At 42.8% G+C, this 21,903-nt stretch overlaps 1 protein-coding gene across 1 annotated transcript in view; it reads left to right on the forward strand.

The window, feature by feature from the left end:
* Positions 1 to 2,948: 2,948 nt before the first annotated feature.
* The window catches only part of znf536 (zinc finger protein 536), a 190,848-nt gene continuing 171,893 nt past the window's right edge, over positions 2,949 to 21,903 (forward strand). The window contains exon 1 of the mRNA XM_053426121.1: positions 2,949 to 3,251. The gene's annotated coding sequence lies outside the window, so the exon portion shown is untranslated. The remainder of the gene's footprint in view (positions 3,252 to 21,903) is intronic.

The following is a 21,903-nucleotide window of genomic DNA, read 5'->3' on the forward strand; positions in this document are numbered from 1 at the left end:
AAAGTCAGATAGAGATGGCCAGAGCAGTGGAATAACGTCTTAATCTATCTGAGAAGTGAACAGTGGCTGGTCTGTTTTTTGGAGCACGCTGTCTTGGATGACTCCCAAGCAGAGGGGCAGGGAGCGGAGCCATCTTCAGCTGCTAGTCACTAACATGGCAGTAATAAGGCAGTGATGACCCTCCCAGGACTGCCGGCCAACACTCCCCCTGCCTCCTGTCCCTTCAGCACAAACACAGGCCGTGCACTTGAACAGAAATGCAGCACAGCCCTGAAATTCTTCCTCTGTGATATATTGACTTCCCTGCTTGCTCACCAACTCCCATTCATTTGAAATGAAATGCAATAATTCCCCCTGTAAAAGCACAGCAAGATAATCAGGGACTTTAAACACTACTTCTGGTTTGCATTACACTTTAGACTTTACACTTTCAAAATTTGAAAAAAGTGTAATGTGTCGGATGAATTTATTCACTGACGTATAATCAATGAGAGCATGGAAGGAGTCATCAAGTGTGAATATGCCCTAATGCAAATTTAGAAGTAAAACAGTACTCAGGGGTAACAAGAATAAATGTGATGCTGCTGCACCTGTTGCAGAAGCAAATGAATACGCTGCCAAACCATTTCCTATCTGCCTTTACAATGTCCGTCACTCAGAACCTGTATAGTCCGCTATAAAATAAAATAAAATTTAAAAGCATAAATGTGCTTTCTCATAATTAGCTTTCATGCAGGAGCCTAAAGGACTTTCGGAATTGGACTTTCATTAAGTTTTCTTAACATGTTAAACGGCAGATAAAGCTTCACAAATAAATAAACATCATTCATTTGCATGACAATTATGCTGCAGATCATTTATATACCGTGATTAATATAAGTATTTTTTTCTGAAATGCATTCATATTTGGCTTTTATCACCTTAAAAGCCCCTTCCTCATGCAGCTGAAATTGGTTTCACACTACTCACTCTGCATACAATTAATTAAAGCCACTGAGATCTGTGTCAGCCTGTAAAAACATAGATGGCCAACAGTTTTGTGGGACTGCTTATAGTATATGGTGGTGTGCCTGTGAGAGTGCAGCCCTCAGTGCTATGTATTGTTCGAAATTTGCATGCTTAAGTCCATATGGCAACTTCCTTTTGACCTGCTTTCCCATCCCCGATGCATTGTCAGGGCTGTCAGCCGATAAAGAATCACTTGACTTGCTATAACAAGTTCAAAAGGAGCTGATGACGCGCTGTTGATCCATGGAGAATCGGCAAAAGGAACACCCCTACTGCTTGCTGCTATCACTCCCATAGAGATAGCAATATTATTGATGGGGAATGGTTATGCTAATTTCTTTAGGGGAGGATTTTTTTCCTTTCCTTTTTTGTAGAAATGCTTAAAAAAAGGAGAGAAAAAAAAGAGAAATTCATGTGCATCAAACTGAATTCCATACAACCATTTAAAGGAGCAGCATGAGAATCAGATTTTCATAGTGCATAATGAATGTGGAGTATCTTTAAAAGAGGGAGATACGTTTTGTCTGGGAAGGGGAAGAAAGCAGATATTTAGGCTATCTATTAATGTCTCGCACAATGCCATGCGCGCGACCACACGCACGCACGCACACGCACAGACACACACACAAACGCACACATACACACACACACACACACACACACACAAATACAAAAATGCACACACACACAAACACACACACACACACACACACACACACACACACACACACACACACACACACTCACACACACAAAGGCTAGTGTGAGAAAATCTTTCAAAAAGCACAACAATTTAAGTATCAATTATGTTAATTCAAAAATGGTGAAATACTTGTTCTAGTTCTGTTAATAATAATTCTGACTTCACATACTTCACATTACAAAAAGTTGGAACATTTCATCGCCAAGGAAGTTTTTGTGAAAAAGTTTATAAACGGGCTGCAATAAATGATTAATGTCATTAAAAACATTCTATCAATTAAAAAATAGTAGAGACATGCTGCAAGGTGCGGATCTGTGTCACGCGGAGATGGAGTCTTTCTCTCTGACAGTGACCATTAACATGTGTCTGCCTCTCTCTCGCTCTCTCACTCTCTCTCTCTCTCTCTGTGACACATGCAGCATGGCACAAGCGGCGTGGTGGCGGAGGGAGAGGATGATGATGGTGATGACGGGAGGAGGAGAGGGGGGTTACCCACTGGGCTGTCATGAATACGACCCCCAGATATTCCATTGTGGACCCATGTCCGGTTCTGAGCACATGTGATAGTATCTCAGTCTGTGGCATTAATGTGTCTCTCGGTTCGACATTTTGAATAATCGGGGCTGTCTGCCGTCATCCTGCCACTAGCTGTCAGCAGTCTGTCTGTCTGTCTGTCTCTTATCTCACTCCTCTTCTCCTGCTCTTACATTATAGAAAACAAGCTGCCCGTGCAAGAGAGCGCTTGATACTTTTTTTTATTTATTATTATGATCAAACCCTTCCCATAATTACCCCATAATCATTATATAATCCTGTAACAAAGCCTCTATTGAAGCCCTGCCTTTTGTCATCGCTGGGACACTGAATCTATAATTGCATTATTTAGTCTCCTCCACCCCCATATAGAAGCATTATATATCAAAACCATCCTGCAAGACAGATTTTAGTTGCAACAAAGACTTCGGCCTTTGCGGGACGTCTCCCCGTCGTATGTTTCTTTTTTTAACTCATCGCAAAAAAAGTTGTGCCAACTTCAAGTTTAGAGCTCCTGTTGGAAATATCGGGAAGGGGTAAAAAAAAGAAAAGAAAAAGTATTTGCTCCTTTTGCAGAGTTGGTGCTTTTCAAAATCTTCAGAGAGCCGCGGAGAAACGCGTTCATTCACAAAGTGGACGAGCCGCATTACTGATGTACCATATTTTCAAATAATTATGTTCATTCCCTATTACGCTCCCAGACAGAAAGAATAAACCGTCAAAACACTGAGTGAGAGGAGCAAAAAAAGGGGCAAAAGCGAGTTCCCGAGGAGAGGCTTTGCGTTTGTGTGCGCGGGGATTGGCAACACAACGGGGCTTATTTACATTAAATACGCCACAAGGTTACAGTGCAGATAGATGAGCGTCATTTTTATCACTCATTACTTCTCTTAAGCGGTGGCTGACGCTCAGGACGCGCGGGAGGCATCACTCATTTATCCTGGAGTTTCCCCTTTAAAGCGACGAGAAGAGGATAAAGACCCGCAACAGTTCACCTCAGTGGAAGGTAACGCTTTCTACTTTTTGGAGTAAATGTGTGTCCTGGCTGTCTTTCCGCAGAGCTTGTTCATCCAAGCCAATTCTTGAACGCGCGGTGGCTGAGCGGCGAGGCTGGCTCCGTGTGAACGCTTGTGTGCAGTGTGTGTGCGGGGGGTACATTTTTTAAATAAAACAGTGTTTATGGTCAGGTTCAAGGTCAGAAACAAAGTAAGGGGATCGTGGGATGGCTTTTCCCGGCTACTCTCTCATGGAGGTAGTGGGGGAAATGTAACATCCAGGGGATTATTTCTCTAAAGCAGGTTCTGTTCACCGCTGGGCTCCGCTGCTTTTTTTTCTGTCCCCGTCAACGGCGAATACCGCAAGACCCGGGCTGTGCGCAGCCAGTCAGCTCCGCTCTCTACAATGGAGTTCCCTGTTAACGGTACAATGCATTTCACCTACCAGATAGGGGGGGTTCAAGCTGAAGGGGATATGCTGATGCCTGGGGATCGGCATCAATGCAAACGTTTACTTTTAGTAGACAGCGACTGAGAGAGGGGCAGGAGGGCGAGAAGAGGAGACAAGTCCGTGAAGCGGCGTCTTTTTTCTGTTCAAACTCGGGCTGCGCGGCGGGGAGCAGTTGTAGGGACAGGATCGAGGAGTGGACAGTATTTAACAGGTCCGAAGCCACTTTTCAGCACCCACGTCATCCCGAGAAAGAGCCCGATCGGGTGAAATCGCATGGACATGCCTCATTATTCAATGAACACTATCTCTCGCAACGCACCGTTTACGCGCAGGAGTTAGCCGGCGCTTCGCCAAATTTAAAAGGTAAGAAGTGCGGTGGCTTACAGTAGCTACATGAGTGGGGGGCTTTTACTGGGGACTTGGGAGTGTATTACTCAGTGGGAAGTCAGTTTTTCTTCTGGGGAGGATTGTGGTTGTTTGTGCGGGAGCATCGCAGCGGGGGCTCCTGATGTCTCCCCAGCCATGATTAGAAAATAACAGAGCAATTATCCGTAGCGAGTGACGATCGTAAAAAACGGTGACAAAATACCAGCTGGGACCAAGACACGGGCTGCCCGGCTCGACACCTTGCAGCCAAACGCGTAATAAACTATTAGCATTATATCTATAAATTTTAATTCTAACTGAAAATTATTTATTACCAGTTTTGTTTTTGTTTGCACGTTTTACTCTGTGCGTAAAAAGGTGCCGTATACGGCTGCACGGGCTTTTGCAATATTGCTCGTGCAGATCACACAGATACAATCCGAAGACTTTTTTTCTTTTTTAGAAAAGTCCAGCCGTGTGTTCCCGTTAAAGAGTGTCCACGGAAAACTTTTCTGCCGACACTTGTGCTGTGAGAGTGCAGGAGGAGGAGGGTGGCGAGGATATACGTGTGTGTGCGTGCGTGTGTGTGTGCGTGTCTGTTGGGGATGGATTAAAGTTAACCGGTGCGTTTGCCACCATGTGTCAAAACTTGTGAGATGGAAGAAGAGCCAGTTGAGACCTGCCATTTTGTGCAATGATCGACCTCTCATGAATGAGAAGAGGTCCCCGCTTCGTGCGCCGAGCAGACGCTACGATGGCATTTGGACGAGGGGCGTTAATGTCATATGTGGAAAACAATAACGCACATATCAGCAGCCGAGTTTGACATTTGGTGTCAAATTCGGTACAGGGCAATGTAACAATAATTATAATTTTTTATTGAGAGAAGGTGGTAGAAAGTTAAAGTAAAGGAGAGTGACAGGCAGCGGTTATTATGGAAATATAAAATGACAGAGCCCATTAGTGAATAATATTTTTACAGGCGATGGAAGAGGTCGAGTGTATGACATGTCATTACACTCCGTCTTTCAGGAGTTTCATCTTCTTTTATGTAAGTTTTTTTAAAGATCCAGCTGACATGTTAAGAAATCTCTGCATCAGTATTGTTGCTTACATGATGGGGCTGTTCTAAATTATCTGTAACAGCTATGTTTCACCGGGGATGAGGCTTGTAATCCCATTTAAAGCCTCTGTCTAACCTTCGTCTTGGGTGAGGAGGACCTTTCCCTTGGAACTGAGTTGACCCCTGAGTGATCTGACACTGCTTATCCAGTCACTTCCAGCAGCCACTCGCGCTGCACAATGGCTGTGAAGACACATGTCATCATTCTTAAAATACTCAACAATGTCTATCACATTGTTTCCTACTGTTTCTCTAACCTTCCCTGAAGTTTTCTTGAGCCCACAAAAAAAGCAAAAAAAAAAAATCTTCCTCAGATTCATTGCGGAAGGAAAAGGAAAAGGGATAAATAGATGTACTGTATGAGTGGAGATGCTGTCATTGTTTAATGGTATGCACAGGGCGGATATTATGTCTGAAATAGTGTCTGGGCGTAGACCCTTTTTGTCAGCACCTTTCACTCCCTCATTGGAGATGAAATAGCAAATGGAGAACTGTCCCTGCTCCTCTGACAGTACAGGCTGCTTCACAGACCTGCTTGCCCTTTACTGCACCTCTCTGCTCTGATACAAGTTGAAATGTTGTCATTCTTTTCGGGTGAAAAGACTTGGGAAGAGACAGTGTGTTTAAGAAAAGGCCTATCTTTGCAGACCGGCTTGTGTTAAGGCCTTGGCTGTTTTTGTTTGTAAGTTATTTTAATATTCATGAGGCCTGTTTCTTATTTTTGGAAATAATCTCTATAGTCAGGATGTGTTTGGTATGATAAACTTATTTTTCATTAATTATTCAAGTAATTATTATTTTTACTGTCATTAAAATATCAGTTTTTATAAAATACATGTATTATTTATCCTTAATACTTCATGGCAAGATAAATAGATAAATTCACGTATTATGGATGGGTGTTTAATTTTGTAGTCAGTATGAGATAACATACAAATACATACGTATTTTGACAATTTCTTCTGCTTTAACTTTCTGAGCAGTGGAGCTCAAAAACTGTTCTCGGGAGCCAGTGTGTAGCGGACGCCGTTGATCTTGTATGAGTTGCTTTCCCACCTGTGCCCGTGTCAGCGTTGCAAAGGGGGGCCACAGGGCATGACTGAGCGCGGTGATACACACAGATCTCTCTGCTTGAAATGAAGGCAAAAGGAGGGATGAGAGAGACAGGAGGGAGGGAGACGGATAGAGAGAGAGAGAGAGACCAGGGCATCTAAAGGGATGGCCTCTAAACAGTCCTCTTTTTTACCAGGCTGTCAGTCAGTCAGTCAGCGACTCAGTTCACCGTGGAGGAGACCCACTCGACTGAAGCCGCCGCGTTGTCAGCCCGACACACAGTGAATTATTTGCATGTTGACATGTACACAATCAGATTTTTTTCTTTTTGAAGAAAGGACCAGAAAGCAGTGTAAAAGAAATCTCACACTTGTTTAACAAATGCGCATAAAGAAGGCAGCACATGAGCCGACATCCCAGTACATCGCGGAAACACACAAACCGGCGGTGAAGTGGTTGCACAAATTACATAATCTCGCAGTTCAGAAAATACATGTGTGTAATCAATTGGACAACACATAATTCAGACACAAAGAAGTTATCCTGTACCCTGTGATACATGCAGTCCACAGTCAAACAGGCAGCCTGACTGTGGTTAGTTGATCCCCATCTCATGTAATTATAGGGGAGAGGGCTCCAGCTGTACAGGCTGTGAGGCCAGGGCTCCCAGTCCGCTGGGATCAGGGCGGTGGTGGGCAGGCCAGATCAGGCTGGGTCTGCTCATCAGCTAGCCATTAATTGATATGTGCAGTCATTGTGAAAGCAGCAACCCCCAAACAGACACACACACACACACACACACACACACACACACACACACACACACACACACAACCCACCCCCCACCCATTTGTGTTCATTCCCATTCTGGTTCTGATCTGCAGCCGGGCACGACGGCTGGGTATACATGTATTCCAGTATGTTAGTGTATATGAGTGTGTGTGTGTGTGTGTGTGTGTGTGTGTGTGTGTGTGTGTGTGTGTTTGTGTGTGTGTATGTGTGTGTCCTGTCGGAGGCAGAGAACGTGCTGAGGGGGCTGTAACACACAGGCGTTAGTCTGGCTTGATCCTTGTAGCTCCATGACCTTGATCTCCAGGGTTCAAGCCGGAGAGGGGAAGATACTAGCGAGCCGTGCTGATATGACAAGCGCACACACACATATAAAGCATTGGATAAAATGTGTGATGCAAAGTCTAGAAGAGGCTGCCCTTACCGCAAAACTTCACAGAGATTACACACTTTTCACAGAAATCTCAAACCATTTGTTTGAATTTCATAAAGAAGATTTGATTTATTCCTCTGTGGTGATAAGTTGAAGGGGGCACAAAGGATTTCAGACTTTCATGAAGTTAGTGTCCAGACCTTTTGTCATTATTATGCCTTTTTAGGACACAATAATGAGCCTTTTTTGTATCTGTATTGCAATACCGATGAATGTATTTCTCCATCTTTTGCATCAAGTGTTGTGCTAAATTGATGCTTTATACAAATATTACTTTAACACCGTTTTTATTCAATTGCATCAAATTTGAATGAGGGGTGTCTGGTGGTCTGGTGGTTAAGACACATATTACGAACCGCAACGCTCGGCTCAATTTCCGGCCGAGGGACCCTTGTTACATGTCATACCCCTCCTCCCTCTGCCCTTGTTTCCTGTGTGTCTCTCTCTCTAGATCTAGTAAAGAGAACATGGCAAAAAAAAGGAAAGAAATAAAACAACCTCAAATAATTTGAATAAATGATAGGAAAATAAGTAAACTCTAGGTAAAATAATATATACAAAGTGCTGTATATCTGACTCAGTTATTGATGTTAAAAGCAATGGGAAATATGCAGTGAAAAGGAATAGGTTATCAATTATAATCTAGCTGTGTGAACGAGCTGCTTTATTGAATCAATCCTTAAATGAGAGTTTATGTACAATTCTCCTGTTGTGTGCTTGCATTGCCGTGTTGCGCTATGAAGATGTCTCAGTCTGTGCTTAGGGATATAAGCGTATACAGGATATTTTCCCTGATATGTTCTTTTACGATGAGGGCTTGATAAACATTGGCGAAGGTTGTTGGGGGATGGAGGGTTGGAGAAATAGAGGGGCGGATTGGTTGTGGGGGTAATCACGGACGTCAGTTTGATCTAAGAATAAAGCGTGTGGGGCAGATGAGGCTCTGACAGATAGGCTTGACTCAGTCCTCGCATGCCGGGGTGCCATCACAAGGAGCGTCTGCCTGTCTGGGCAGCCGTAGGAGTCATGGTTTGGGGTTGAGGACGAGGAAGTTTGGATGATAAGGGAGCAAGAGACGAGATGGTCTCAGAGGGAGAGGAGGTGGGCATGGAAGTGGGTGCATGGAGCATTTCTCTCTTGTTTCTTTTTTTTTTTACCAAACCTTCCTTCCCTGTCACAGTCTATGTTTTTGGTTTTGAGAAGCAGACTTTGTTAAATAAGCCTGAGCGGTGAGGGTACGTGTGGGAGTTCGCAGCGGTGTGCATACACACAGGAACCCAGGTTTTCCAGGGCAAGTTTAACTGCTCAGCCTTGAGAAAGTCCAGCATCAAGTCAGCATTATAGCCTTGCCCTTTTTCTCTCTCCGCCTGTGTAATCTGTTGGCGCTCACATCAACAACACCAACAAGGAATGTGTTCTGAAACACCTTATCCTCGCAACCCGTGATATTCCTCCTTTGTTTTCCCCCGACTTCCCCGCTGATCCCTCACATTAAGGCGTTATCGAGTTTGGCTTGACTTTATTTTTTTATTTTTTATTTTTTTCCTCAAAGTTGGTTAGCATTTTGGATCTAAGCATGCATCATGCAATGTCATGACCATTTTCCATTTTGATGTGTCGAATGGCGCTGTGTTTTCAGCCATGTCATTTCCGCAGACAGCAAACAGCTTAACACAAACAGGCAAGCACACATCAATCAGAGGTCCTGAAGCAGAGAATTGTTACTGCTTAGCATTCAGCCACGCTCAGCTAAGACTGTGGTAAATACCTCCAGTGTTCATGAGATGGAAGGTTATGTGTGTGTGTGTGTGTGTGTGTGTGTGGCAGGTTATGTCTATTACCCACTTCACATACCATCACTGACTGCATCCTACATGTCATGTCTGCTCTTTAGCCGCCTCTACCTCTCGGATGTGACCTCTGTTAAAGTCCCAGACCTCTGCTAATGAGCACGCCAAAGTAGCACAAGGTAAAGGGAGAGGAAAAGAGGGAAGCAGTGGAGGAAAAGAGGGAGAAAAGGGAGAGCATGACGGTGCGGGAGAGAACTCCTGCACCTTTAATTATGATCAAGAGGTTTTCACCAAAGGACGGAGGCGTTGCAGTTCTGTTGCACTCGTAAATCTGGCCCCGGATGCCGTATATTGTGTCGAACGATTACTGTACACCATTATAGTGCATATTCAACTGCCTCTCCAGCACCTGATTTGCATAATTGGATCTTTAATGAAACTTGCCTTGTGGAACAAAAAATACAAAAAGAGAGAGGAAAAAAGTGGTTTGGCATGAGGGCGGGGGGCGAGAGAGGGAAAATAACATGATATAGCTGAATGACCCCTCAAATATTTATTGGAATGTTTTTTAAAAGAGTTTTAAAGATGTGTGAAAAGTGGAAGGCGTACTGAGAGTTTAAGGAAGACAGTGAGATTTAGAAAAATAATAATAAGGGGGGGAAAGTGACCTGGTCTGGCCCAGTCGCTCACACGTCAGCGGCAGTGCTACAAATAGGATGAGAAGTGACTGTGAAAGCTGTACATTCCCCGCCAGGTCTCGCGGGTTAAGACTACAATAGCGGGATATTCTCTAGCCCGGGGGGATTTTCAGCTCCTCTTCTGTCGACAGTCATTGCACCAACTTGTTACTCAGGGAAGATCGCACGTTTGTAGACGAGCCGATTCCGCGCTGGCCGGGTGGAATTCCTCCTTTGCAAATATTTTGACAATGCCTAATCAGGAGCCATCAGATTTAGATTCTCCATTTTTTGTGTATGGATGTGAGGGGATTTCTTAGCGCCTTCTTAAAGTTATAAATCTCTTTTTACATGCATGTTTATTTTCATAAGCATTTGGAACTTGTTCAATTTCAAGTAATAATTTTTCTGATTTTTTAATAGTCTTATTGTATTTGTGTGTTTGCCTAAAAGGTACAGATCTCTTTCCGTGCCCCTTGTTTGTGGCTGTGGCGCGACATCAGTCTAATTGCTTAATTAAATTCCAAGGTGTCCTATTTCCCTCGGCCTTCAGGAGGTGAAGGTTAAAATCCTCCTAGTGCCACTTTCACGCCAACGTGAGGGCCATGGATAATAGCAGGTTATTTGTCCTGTCTTGCTGAAGGATCTATTGCTTACAACTGTCAATGAGAGATTGAAAAAAATAGAAGAAAAAAGACTACATTTTTTAATCAACGTGTTATGAGAGAGACTATTAGGTAGCTCTCTCGTTTCTGCCGTGAGTGCCCCTTCATTGAAAAGTGCAACAGGCAGTTGTTAATCAAGTGTTAATGTTAAAAAACAACCAAGCACATTAAAGTGATTGTGTGCATTTAGCTGCCTGTAAGCAGTGGTTTCTCTGTGTGTGGATGTGTGTGTGTTTTTCCACTCTACATCCGTGGGAGTGGATCATGTGTCAAAGCGGTTTACAGGTGGCCTGCAGGGCAGCAGCTCTACAGAGAGGTGGAGGAAAGGCAGGCAAGGTTCAAGTACCTCAGAGGCTCTGACGGCGCTGAACTGAGCAATCCCAGCATCTGAGAGGACCCTTCAAAAGCCTCCTTATCGCACTCCTCATTCCACCATTTCACTCTTTTCTTTTTTTTTCTGTCTCTCTGCCGTAGCCTGTCATCTCTCCATCCTCTCTCCCACTCCTATCTCTCATTTTGCCTATCATTTAATTTGTATTTATCCATTCCCCCCTCCCTTCTCATCTATACCATCAGGCATTCCATCCAGAATTCTTTCTAATAGCTGAGTTGTTGCTGAAAATGACAATAAGTTACTTTTCAGATGTTTCATACCACACCCAGTGAGCAGTGATTTACTTTTGTCTCGATCACCCCAAAATCACTACAGACTTTATAAAGAAATATTGAATCTAGACATATCTTTTTAAAAGCAAGTTCAAAAGACGCACACACTTCAGATATCTGCAACTTTTATGCCATTTCCATGAAACACTTGCTGAACTGTATCGGGAGAAAACATAAATCCGATGTTAGGCAGGACTTCTTTTTGCACAATCATAGCAGTGTCTCCACCTTAGATAACGAAATGACCCCCCTTTCAATTCAATGTTTTTTGTATAACACCAAATCACAGTATACATTATCGGTTTATTACATTATGACACTTGTAGACAGAAACCCAACAGTTCCCATCATGAGGAAGCATTTGGCGACACTAGAAAAGGAAAAAGTAATTTTAACCAAGTGCTGCACCCAACAGAGAAACGCTGCTCATGATACATAGGTTCCACAGGTCTTGACCTTTTATTTAAGATCAAACAATCATGACAACTGCCGTGGTCTGACTCTTTAAAATTCGAAACGATTTTCCCTCAGTGGATAGTTTTAGCGTCACATAATGGTATGAGTGCTGTTTATTCAGTCGGACTCATCAGGGATATATTGTTGTTCTTCTTAATTGGTTGAATTTAAAAATACTCAGCACCTAGTAGCTTACAAAGTAGCACATCCACGGAACGGTAGATCCGGAGAGGAAAGAGATAAATATACAGTAGGCAGAGTGATGACAGGACGGAGTATAGAGAGAAATGCAGGGAGCAGAGGGAGAGAGGGAGCGAGGCAGCGGCACAGGGAGAAAGGAGGGATGATGTACTTAACGGTATCTGTAGGCTTCCTTCTGAACAAGCTGCTGCCACAGATCCTGGGAGCCTGCGTTGATAAATTCAGTTTGATAAAAGTCGGTGAAATGCCGGCCTGTCTGCACACCTCTATTAAGCGCTGGTACATTTGTCACAGCCAGTGGAAGTCAACCAAAGGGTTTTAATGTCATATCAGGCTGAATTAAAGAATCAATCGAAAGCCCTGAAAGGTTTAGGTTTTTATTTCAAGTGACAGGAGTGGTGTTACAGCTGTGGCTGGCACTACAGATTACTGGGCTGCAGTTGATCAAGGCAGTCATTTTACGTTTTTTATTTGGCTATTGGGAATTTTGTGATTATTTTAGCCTGGATGCTCATTTTGTATCTGATGACTTTGAGTGAGGGAGGGGTGCGTGTGTGTTTGTGTGTGTTTGTATGTGTGTTGGTGGGGTGGGTGAGCTCTTGTCATGCCTGACATTACTTTTCTAAATTATTTTTATTTTTTTAATCAAGAGAAATGAGATCTATATGCATCAATCATCAACCTTCCTTAATATACAGTAGGAAACTGAGCAAGGCTGCATTTTAAAAACTCACAACTTTCCCCCTGAGAAGCCCCCTTAATAGCACATTACTGTTCTGCATTTATGCAAAAGTAAATAAGTAAACCCAAAAGGCAAATGAGCATTCCAGGCGTTTAAACACACAGCCTTCTGTAAACGCCTGCTGCAGCCACGACTGGATCAACTGAGGCGTAGCTGCCAGGAGACACAAAGTACGGGTTGCTACTGTGCTCTATGTATTTTTTTTTATGTACATAAATATCATCTTGTTTATTTTTGCTCTAATTTGATGACAGAATTTCCCGAAACTCGTTATTTTTACGTTTCTTAATATGTGGTTCAGCATTAAAATTCATTAAGCTGAAAGTCAGGCAAGTTTAGAGAGTGTGTTCAAATTGTTTCGATGAGGAGAGGGCCTTAAGTTAAGACATTGATCACTAATTAACTCCCCATGTATTTAGTTTTGACAAAGCGGACATTAAGCTCCTACTAGCTACAGTCCTTTACTCCTCCTGAACCTAAACCAACCATCAGTTGCTGATGAAACCAGTTATGACGGTGGAAATTCATCCAAAATTATCTTCCCTCTCTTCCTTGCTTTGCCTTTTTCCATCCACACATGCACACACACACAAACAATCAGTGGATCCCACCTGGTGTTTTATTTAATCAAGTAAAATACACATTTTACCCGCACACATGTGTGAATGCATGTTTGTGTATGTGTATTTGCTTGCCAAGAGCTGTCAGTCTTTCATGAACTACGTTAAAATGTGTTGTTCAAGGTGGGAGCTAAATACTTTTCATCTATTATTTATCTGCGTTATTACCAGGGTTGAATTTAAAAAGAGAGCTCTCTGACGTGGGAGAATTCCCCCGGCGCCTGGCTCTTTCCTTTTATACCTCTTTTTAAGTCTTAAGATGAGTTCCCACCCATGCTGAAAAGAAACCTTTTACAGATCTCCCACATTTTCGACAGTTTTCTTAAATCATGTTTTTTTTTTTTTTTAAATGGCCCACCTCATCATCTTCTCCCTCTACAGCCCCAACCGCCTCCTCCACCTCCTCCTCGTCTTCCTCTTTTGTTTTTATCCTCGTCTTTGTTGTTATTATTATTATTCTTGATCGTGAGCTGCAGTTGTTTTCTTCATCTCAGAACTGCATTTTATCTCTTTTGTTGTGTCATTCACACCAATCGCAGTAATGGGGAGAGAGTTAAGTGGAAGTGCTGGGGCCCGGGCCCTTGTTCGGCTTGTCTGTCGGCTGCTTTGGTAAACAGAACTGTCAGATCTGCAGAGAGAGAGAGAGAGAGAGCGAGAGAGAGAGAGAGAGAGAGCAGAGAGAGAGAGAGAGAGAGAGAGAGAGAGAGAGAGAGAGAGAGAGAGAGAGAGAGAGAATAAACATTTGAGGCATTTCATCCATGTTGTGGTTGATGACACTGATAGGCTCCAAGGGTGGGAGTGAGAGTTCACACTTGAAGATGTGTGTCCCAAAAACCATGGGGGTCATCTTGAACAAATTCACTCTTTCTAATCTTCTGCCACTCTGTTGCACCCAGTAAAGAAAGAATAGGAAGAGGACATGGAAGACTTCACAACAAAGAGTTATTACTCAGATTGAACCGTGCTGTGTACTATATAATGGTGACTCCGTATTGTAGCAGAGGATTTTTATACCAAGTCACAAGCTGGAAAGTAACTTTTAAAGGATGGTTTTAGGTTATAGTAAAGTGTAAGTCACCCAATGAACCGCTGGGGGCTTGGGATGGGGTCCCTTCGTTAAAGGAATCAGACAAGCGAATGATCACAAGCATTAAGACAAGATATTTAAACAAACCTACAGAGCTGAGTGGCATAAACATTGCAAATAAAGTAAGTTACTTCTGTCTTTTGATACATTTTTAGCAATGCAAGCCATGCAGTGAGGACAGTGCTGGTTGGATCCCTGAAATTTGTTTGCTGAGGAAACATCAGAACCGAAAAAAAGGCCAAAACTTTAGAACCGAGATCTAGGTCATGATAATCCAGAGACGTCCTTTTAACCCTAAGAAACCAACCGCCTCTACACTTCACCCTGCCTAGGACACTCCTGATCAGAACGTACTGTGCCACAGGACTTCCTTCAATGCTGTGTTTACTGTATGTCCTCATCCCACTCACTCACCAACAGGACAATCTAATGGCTGGGCTGCTTCGGATTAGGGGTCAGAGAGGTTTTCTCCACAAATTGTAGTTCATTTCTCTCTCTCTCTCTCCCTCTCCCTCGACGTATCGTAGTCTTTCTGATTGCCGATCAGCCCCTGAGGGCTCTGAGCCGCTCCTGCTTGATCCCTGTGATTACAGTAAACGGCCCCAAACCCCTCTGCTCACCATAGAGCAGGGATAATTTTTGTGATGGAAATACGATGGACTGAGGAGGACGAGGTGTACAAAAGACGAACAGTGATGGCAAGGAGAAGGGAATTTACTAACAAAAACCAGAGTGGACAGAGTAAAAGTCCAGACGTAAGAAGTTGGTTTGACGGTTGGTCAGTGTGGAAGCCAATGGGGGACAGGGTCCTGTAGAGATGTCAAAGCAGGTTTGAATCATATTTCATTTATGATAAAAACAACACTTTAAATCACTTCAGCCTCCTAGTGGTAATTTTAAGTTGGGCATTTGAAGATTTTTGGACCTTCTCTCTCCCATTTAGGGTTATGAATGTGTCTAAAAAAAATACATCTTCCTTCATGCCAACAAGCACAATAATTTCAAGGTAAAGGATGCAGTTGCTTATTGTTAAATATTAAATAGATTGTAACTGAAAACTGAACGCTGTTTTGGCAATAATGCTCTCTAAAAATGATGTGACTCAAGAGCTCTTTTCAGACTTAATTGGCTCAGTGGAATGAGGGTCTCCACCACCGGATGGATCACATCTCCAGGCAGTGTGTTTAGCAGACACGTGTCTGTGTGACCTGTAATGTAAGCCCTCAGGTGCTGATTCCCCTACGTGGTGTCTGCCTGTCAGAAGCATGCTTTCCCTTAGTTCACTCTCGCTGGGACTCTGTAGTCTGCACCAGTACCTGTCGTGTGTGTGTGTGTGTGTGTGTGTGTCTGTGTTTTGAGTAGGGTGGGGGGAATTTGATCCAGCCGTGGCTCATGTTTGTGCCGAGCCGGGCGGAGGTCAGTCTCCTCTTCAACGCCCCTTTTTCATCCAATTTCTGTGGCTGCGGGCGGCCGCTCGCCGCGCTTTTGTTGCCGGAGGTAATCTGTGAAATGATCTTAATTATGGAGGTTCGGCCTGTTCTTTCCCCCCACCTCTTCCTTCTCCCTCTCTCACTCTCTTTTTCATTCTTCCTTCTCTCTCTCTCTCTCTTCCTCTCTGTACATGCTTTTAATCAAACAGCGTAGTTAGCTCGTAATGAGGGCGAGGAGAGCACGTGTGCCGCTGCTTACACATGCTGCGAGGCTTCAACGCGATGAGAAGGAGGATGCTGAGGGAAGTGAGGAAGGGTGGGATGGGTGAAATGACAAATGAACAATTGAAAGAAAATTAGATAGCAGGCTATAAATCACAAATTTATTTTGAATCCTGCCATAACCAAAACTGAGTGGTATGGAAAGTAGGGTTTCATTTCTCGTATCAAAAATCTGTTTCTAAAATATCGATATTTTTAATAAAGCCTGTATGATAAGCATGTAGTAGCTATAAATGAATTGTCATATCGTGGTGCAAAAGGTCTAAAAGCTTCATTTAGATTATTAAGTAACAGTTTTTTAAAGATTCACTTGAACTTTAAATACAACAGAACATATACTAACTATTGCAGAGAAAGTTTCTCATTTTTCCTCTCTATTTTTATTCATATACAGTGACTTTTATTTTTAGTTAAATCGCTGTGTGTTTATTCTCAGTGCACATTTCAAAGTATATCAGCTGAGCATATTTGTAAAAAGACCAAAAAAAAAGTTGGTGTATTCCTTTGAGAAGCGGCGAGAGAGGTTATGAAGGAGGAAGGGGAAGTTGTTGAGAGGGTGGGAGCTGGAGAAGGGGTGGGGGGCAGTGGGGGTTAGGGAGTTAGCTGGGATCCATTACACATAAACAGCCTAGGCATTGATGAGATGATCCAACCAAGATTAGGCCGACAATCCTGATGGACACTGAAAAGGTGACCACACGGGGAGGAGTGTGTGTGTGTGTGTGTGTGTGTGTGTGTGTGTGTGTGTGTGTGTATAGCTTCTAGCACAATAGCATATGCCATATGGCCTCATTATGATACCACCCGCTTCCCCCATCTCCCCCTCCTCCTCCCCCCTCCTCCGGGTGCCGCCGCCGCCACTCTTTAAGGTTTGCGCTCTGAGCCATTTCCAGGTCACAGCAAGGCCAAAGGGCAGCAGCCATGGCATCAACGCCGATCTAACTTTGAGACTGACTTGTTCCTTTATGTGTAAAATATGTTATGATGTCATTTAGATGGTTTGATAGTGCAGACTTGCCTTGCAATTTGTCCAAAGGGTTGTATTGGAATCAAATGAGAATAGAATTAAGGATTTCGATAGTTTTTTGTCCTCATGGACGGAGGCTACAATTAATGTTCATACAATAAAATTAAGAAGCAAAAAAATTGATTGTCAATAATGAAGGAATTTATCAGGTGAAAATTGGTTTTGGCTCTTAAATTTGACAATTTATTGCCTTTGTCCTTTTTAGATCATTATAAATTACATTTCTTTAGGCTTGGGACCGTCAATCCGAAACAGTCGATCAAAGATCATCCCCGGCCCTCAGACATTTTATGGGGCGTTTTTTACTTATTTTATATTTAAAGACCAAAAGGTATAATTATTTGCATCTGCAGAATTTTAAAAGAGATGTTTAATATTATAAGACAATTTTCATTAATATGTAAGTATTTGCTCAAGAGTTTGAGAAAAACAAGGTGTTTGAACAACTTGGAATCTAAGAAATTGTGTTGTCTGTGTGATTTTGGACATTTTATAGCGAAAATAATTAATTAAGTAGGATCCTGTGCATTTATGAGTCGTATAAGAACCATATGCTAGAATTTGTTTCTTTGGAATCACTCCAAGAATCATACAGAGTGGTCGTAAAAAGTGAGGTAGCAAACCAGTCGTGTGAGTAAGTGTGGGCACAGGGAGTTTTTCTCTATCTGAAATGTTATTTGTTAGTTGTATGCAAGTGTGCAAGTGTGTGACTGTGTGTGGGTGTGTGTGTGTGTGTGTGTGCGTGTGCGTGTGTGCTTTACAGTGAGTCTGCTAATTTCTTCAGGGTCAATGGGAGGGGCTGGGGTTAAATGCTGTGGCAGGGAAGGTCAACAGTGATTAGCTGCCATCTGAACTAATGGCTGGATGCTGAGGAGGAGAACAGACAGGAAGAAGAAGAAGCGGACAAGTAGTGGAGAGGAGTACTTGCCCCCCCCCCCCCTTAGTTTATTTTTCTCCCACTATTCCCTCCTTTCCTTGTGTCCCTATATTATTAAATGTTGCCTCTGTGCTTAAGTAAGGCAAAGCAGATGGCCCTTTTCATAAATCATGCTTATAGGATGATTATAGGCGTCGCCGCCCACCATTCTCCCCTTCACTTACAGTAGTGCTTACAGTTTTACTCTAGGCCTACTAATCTGCTTGTGTTAAAACAATTCAAAACCACCAGTTAAGATAAAATGTATTCTTTTTAGGATAAAAAGGAGATTCATCAGTTTGAACCCTGAAAGGAGCCAAAAATCCCACAAAGGTGACAAGTCTCGAGAAAAAAAAGAAAAGAAGCAAAGATACAGTTCCATCCCCTGCCTCTGCTGTGTCTCGACTCGCTCCTCCAGCCTCTCAGTGTTACCCCCCACTTGTTATGCTCCTGAGCTTGGCACAAAGTTGCTCAGAACAGGATGTTAAATATATAGCACAGGGAGGGAGAAGAAGAGGAAGAGCGATGGGGAAAGAAGTAAAAGGAGGGGTTGCAAGTGCATGCGTGTGTTGGATTATGTCTGTGCCGTTGCACTATTCCTTGATGTATGCACCATGTCAGGCAGTCATTGTCTCCTGGGTAAAGAATGATAGTTCAAATACCTAGCATCTCTCCCTTGGTGCTCCAAATGCTCGCCTTTGAAGTTTTTATAATCCATCTGTCATCTGCGAGCAGGGAGGGCACATGTTCTGTACCACTCAATTACCAAATTCTCTTTTTGCCAGCTACAATGTGACAGGAAGCAAATAATATGGGTGACCCTGAAAAAAAAAAGAGAGAAGGGGAGGTGGGGTGGGGGGTGGGGTTGTTGTATATAGAAAGAGAAAGAGGGGGAATTGCCTGAAATCCTACGTCCCTGGCTTTCTCACGCACTTGATTGTGTCCCTTCGCTGCCTCTCATAACAGGAGAACAAAGCCTGTTTGTTGTGGGTGGAATGCCTAAAATGCTTCCTACTGTTACAATTATGAAGAATTTGATTGAATGTGTATTGTTTCAAGGGTTTGGTGATTTTGATCTTTCTTTTTCTTTTATTAAGTGCCTGTTATTCTGCTTCCCCACTAGCAATGATAACCAGTTACCTAATCAAATTTCATTTGATATAAACATTCAACTTGTTAAAGGGCAGGTAGCTGTTGTCAGTGTTGTGTGAAACAAAAAAAAAAAGTATTTTGATTGTACATTATTCATTACCAGCGTTTATAAATGGATTCTGAATGTCTTTTAGTCAGCAGCTGGATGGAAAGTCTAATGAAGTTTGCTGCACTTCTTGGTGTTAAAATCGTCTCTAATTGGTGAACGCTTTGTTGTGTGTCGCTTTAAAGCTGTGCTGAGGCGACCAGAAAAAAAACTTCTGATAACTATCTTAACAATAACAACAGCAGCAGCCGCAAATCATCGGCTCTGAAAAATATTTCATTTACATACACCACAGGCCCCTTTTAAGGCGTCTACCTTTTTAATTCTCCCTCATATTTAACACTCAATACAAAACAATAAAAGCCTCAGATCTCTGTGTCTGTATCCTCGTTTACATCAACCCCCCCCCCCCACACACACACACCGGCCCTCCACTCCTCACCCCCCCGAAAGCATCCTCACTGCGAAGAAGATGAAAAGATTGTTTTGAGAAACTCAAAAGGAAATCTGACATTCTTTGGTTGCTTCTGAAAATTCCAATATTTTTCCGTAATTGCCTCATACACGTTATATATCTTCATTTGGGGGTATAGTGGAGATGAAGAACACGTCGGCTTCTTTCTTCCTGAATAAAAGGCAGCAGAACCCATCTGGTTGGGTGATCCACGGCTGGCCCTCTCGCGCTCATCGCTGAAATAATACTCCCTCTAATGACTCCCACATATTCTGAAATCTCCCTTTTGAAATTGGTCTTGGCAGATTATTTGCAGGTACTTGAGTTGCATCTGTTTGCAATTTTGCAAATGTGGAAGACTTTAAGGCTGGGCAGGGGCGGGTAGCGGGGAAGAGGCTATTTTAATCCCTGGGATAACACCGGCTGTCAGTGTGAATGGGCTTGGGCAGCGGCCTGCACCTCAACCCAGATTTTGATTTGTCTTTACCCTGGTGACATGATATGTTTCTCCAAACTGATGCAGTTTTTTCCCTCATCCATAATTTGTAGCTGTCTATTTTAGTACCAGGAGAGGTTTTATTCTGGGCTGTATTGTTGTAGTGCAGATGGTGTTTGCAGGTTAGTGTCGGAGCAGGAGGTCATACTGTGCACTGAGAATACAAAATGATCCAAACTGAAGTGTAACTGCTTTAGGTCAAGTCATAACAGATATAATGAGTTTTGAAAAGTAATTAAGTATTAGTAATAGTAGTGAGTTCTTCACTTAAATACAGATTTTGAGTAATTTGTCCTTCATGGCACTTACATAAATATCTTACTCTACAATGTATTTAACAGCTCTTGTCATTGATGTCCTACTAAAACATTATATTGGCAACTTTGGTGGTAATTCATTTTTCAGAATTTGAAAGTAATTGAGGGCTCCCTTATGTCTACTCATGAAAACTTGCCATTATGGAGATATGTAACTTTATAAGTAGGCAACCAAATTATAGGCACATAATCATTTGATTATTTGCAAAAATAATCGTTGAAGGTGTATAACTTTCTCATTGGTGATTTATTTGGCTGCAAGTTGTACTCTAAAAACTGCAGTTATATTTGAAAATGTAAGTATATTCTGCGTTGAATTATGATTTGTGTCTGAAAAAGTTCAACTACCTGCTAAGAAATGTTTAAAGTGACATCTACGCCTCCTCCCTCATTGGAAAATCCAGGAGCCCTGAATATGCTAATATGTTATTCTCAATGCAGGCTTCAGGTTTCCCACCTCACACTTTACACTGTGAGTTTCCTGTTGCATGGGGATTAGCTCCCAGATGATCTGTGATGTCACAAATCTTGCTCCCGTGCTTTTAGGTGAGCACAGAGAAATGTTCCACTTTTGCGGAGCTGAACCGAGCTGTGATTCTGTGCAGTGACAGAACATCCAGGAGAGGTAACACTGTCCAACACATGTTTGAGTGGAGGGAGTCTTTAAGTACATCTCACAGATAACGATCACTTTACTCGAGTAACGTTTTGAAAACAGGACTTTAACATGTGACAGATTCAATTCTACAGTGTGGTATTGCCACTTTTACTTAAGAATAGGATACAGATAATTCATCCACCACTGCAGATTAGTCGGGTGCGTTGTGCATATTTCTTGTGTAGATGGCAGATAACGTGGCTCAGAAACCACAGGAGTTTGTCAGGTGTTTATATTGTCCAGTATAAAGTGCAGTGATCAGCAAAGCTAAACTAAAGCTGAAATGATTGTGACTTTAGTCCTTATTATTTCTACCATGTGGTGAGCAGCTGACCGGCTTAAGCCTCCCCCCTCCTTTCACCCCCCTCCTCCCTCCCTCCCCCGTTTTAAAACTGTAATAAGGTGCCCTATTGTCCTATGGCAGGGGTGCACCGGGGCCACAGCCGAGCCCACCCGGCAGACTGTAATTGCATAGGTGGTTACAATTACATTAATTACATATTTCATCAACAGTGTTTATGCAGCCACACGGTAAATGAAGAAGCCAAACTTTTAACTCTGCCTTTTGTTTTTGCGTTTCCCCACCCCTAACCCCTCTCTCTCTCTCTTCCCTGCTTTTTTTTTTTTTTTTTTTTTTCCTTTTTTTTTTGTGGTTGTTTTAATAGGAGCGAGGGGAGGGGAGGTGCCAGAGGAGGAATTATGCTGAAAGTGTATGCCTTGCAACTTTTCCCCTCCCTGTTGGAAATGTTTATTTGAACAGTAAGCT

This window comes from Pleuronectes platessa, chromosome 1, assembly GCF_947347685.1.
Source record: "Pleuronectes platessa chromosome 1, fPlePla1.1, whole genome shotgun sequence".
In the NCBI taxonomy this organism is placed as follows: domain Eukaryota; kingdom Metazoa; phylum Chordata; class Actinopteri; order Pleuronectiformes; family Pleuronectidae; genus Pleuronectes; species Pleuronectes platessa.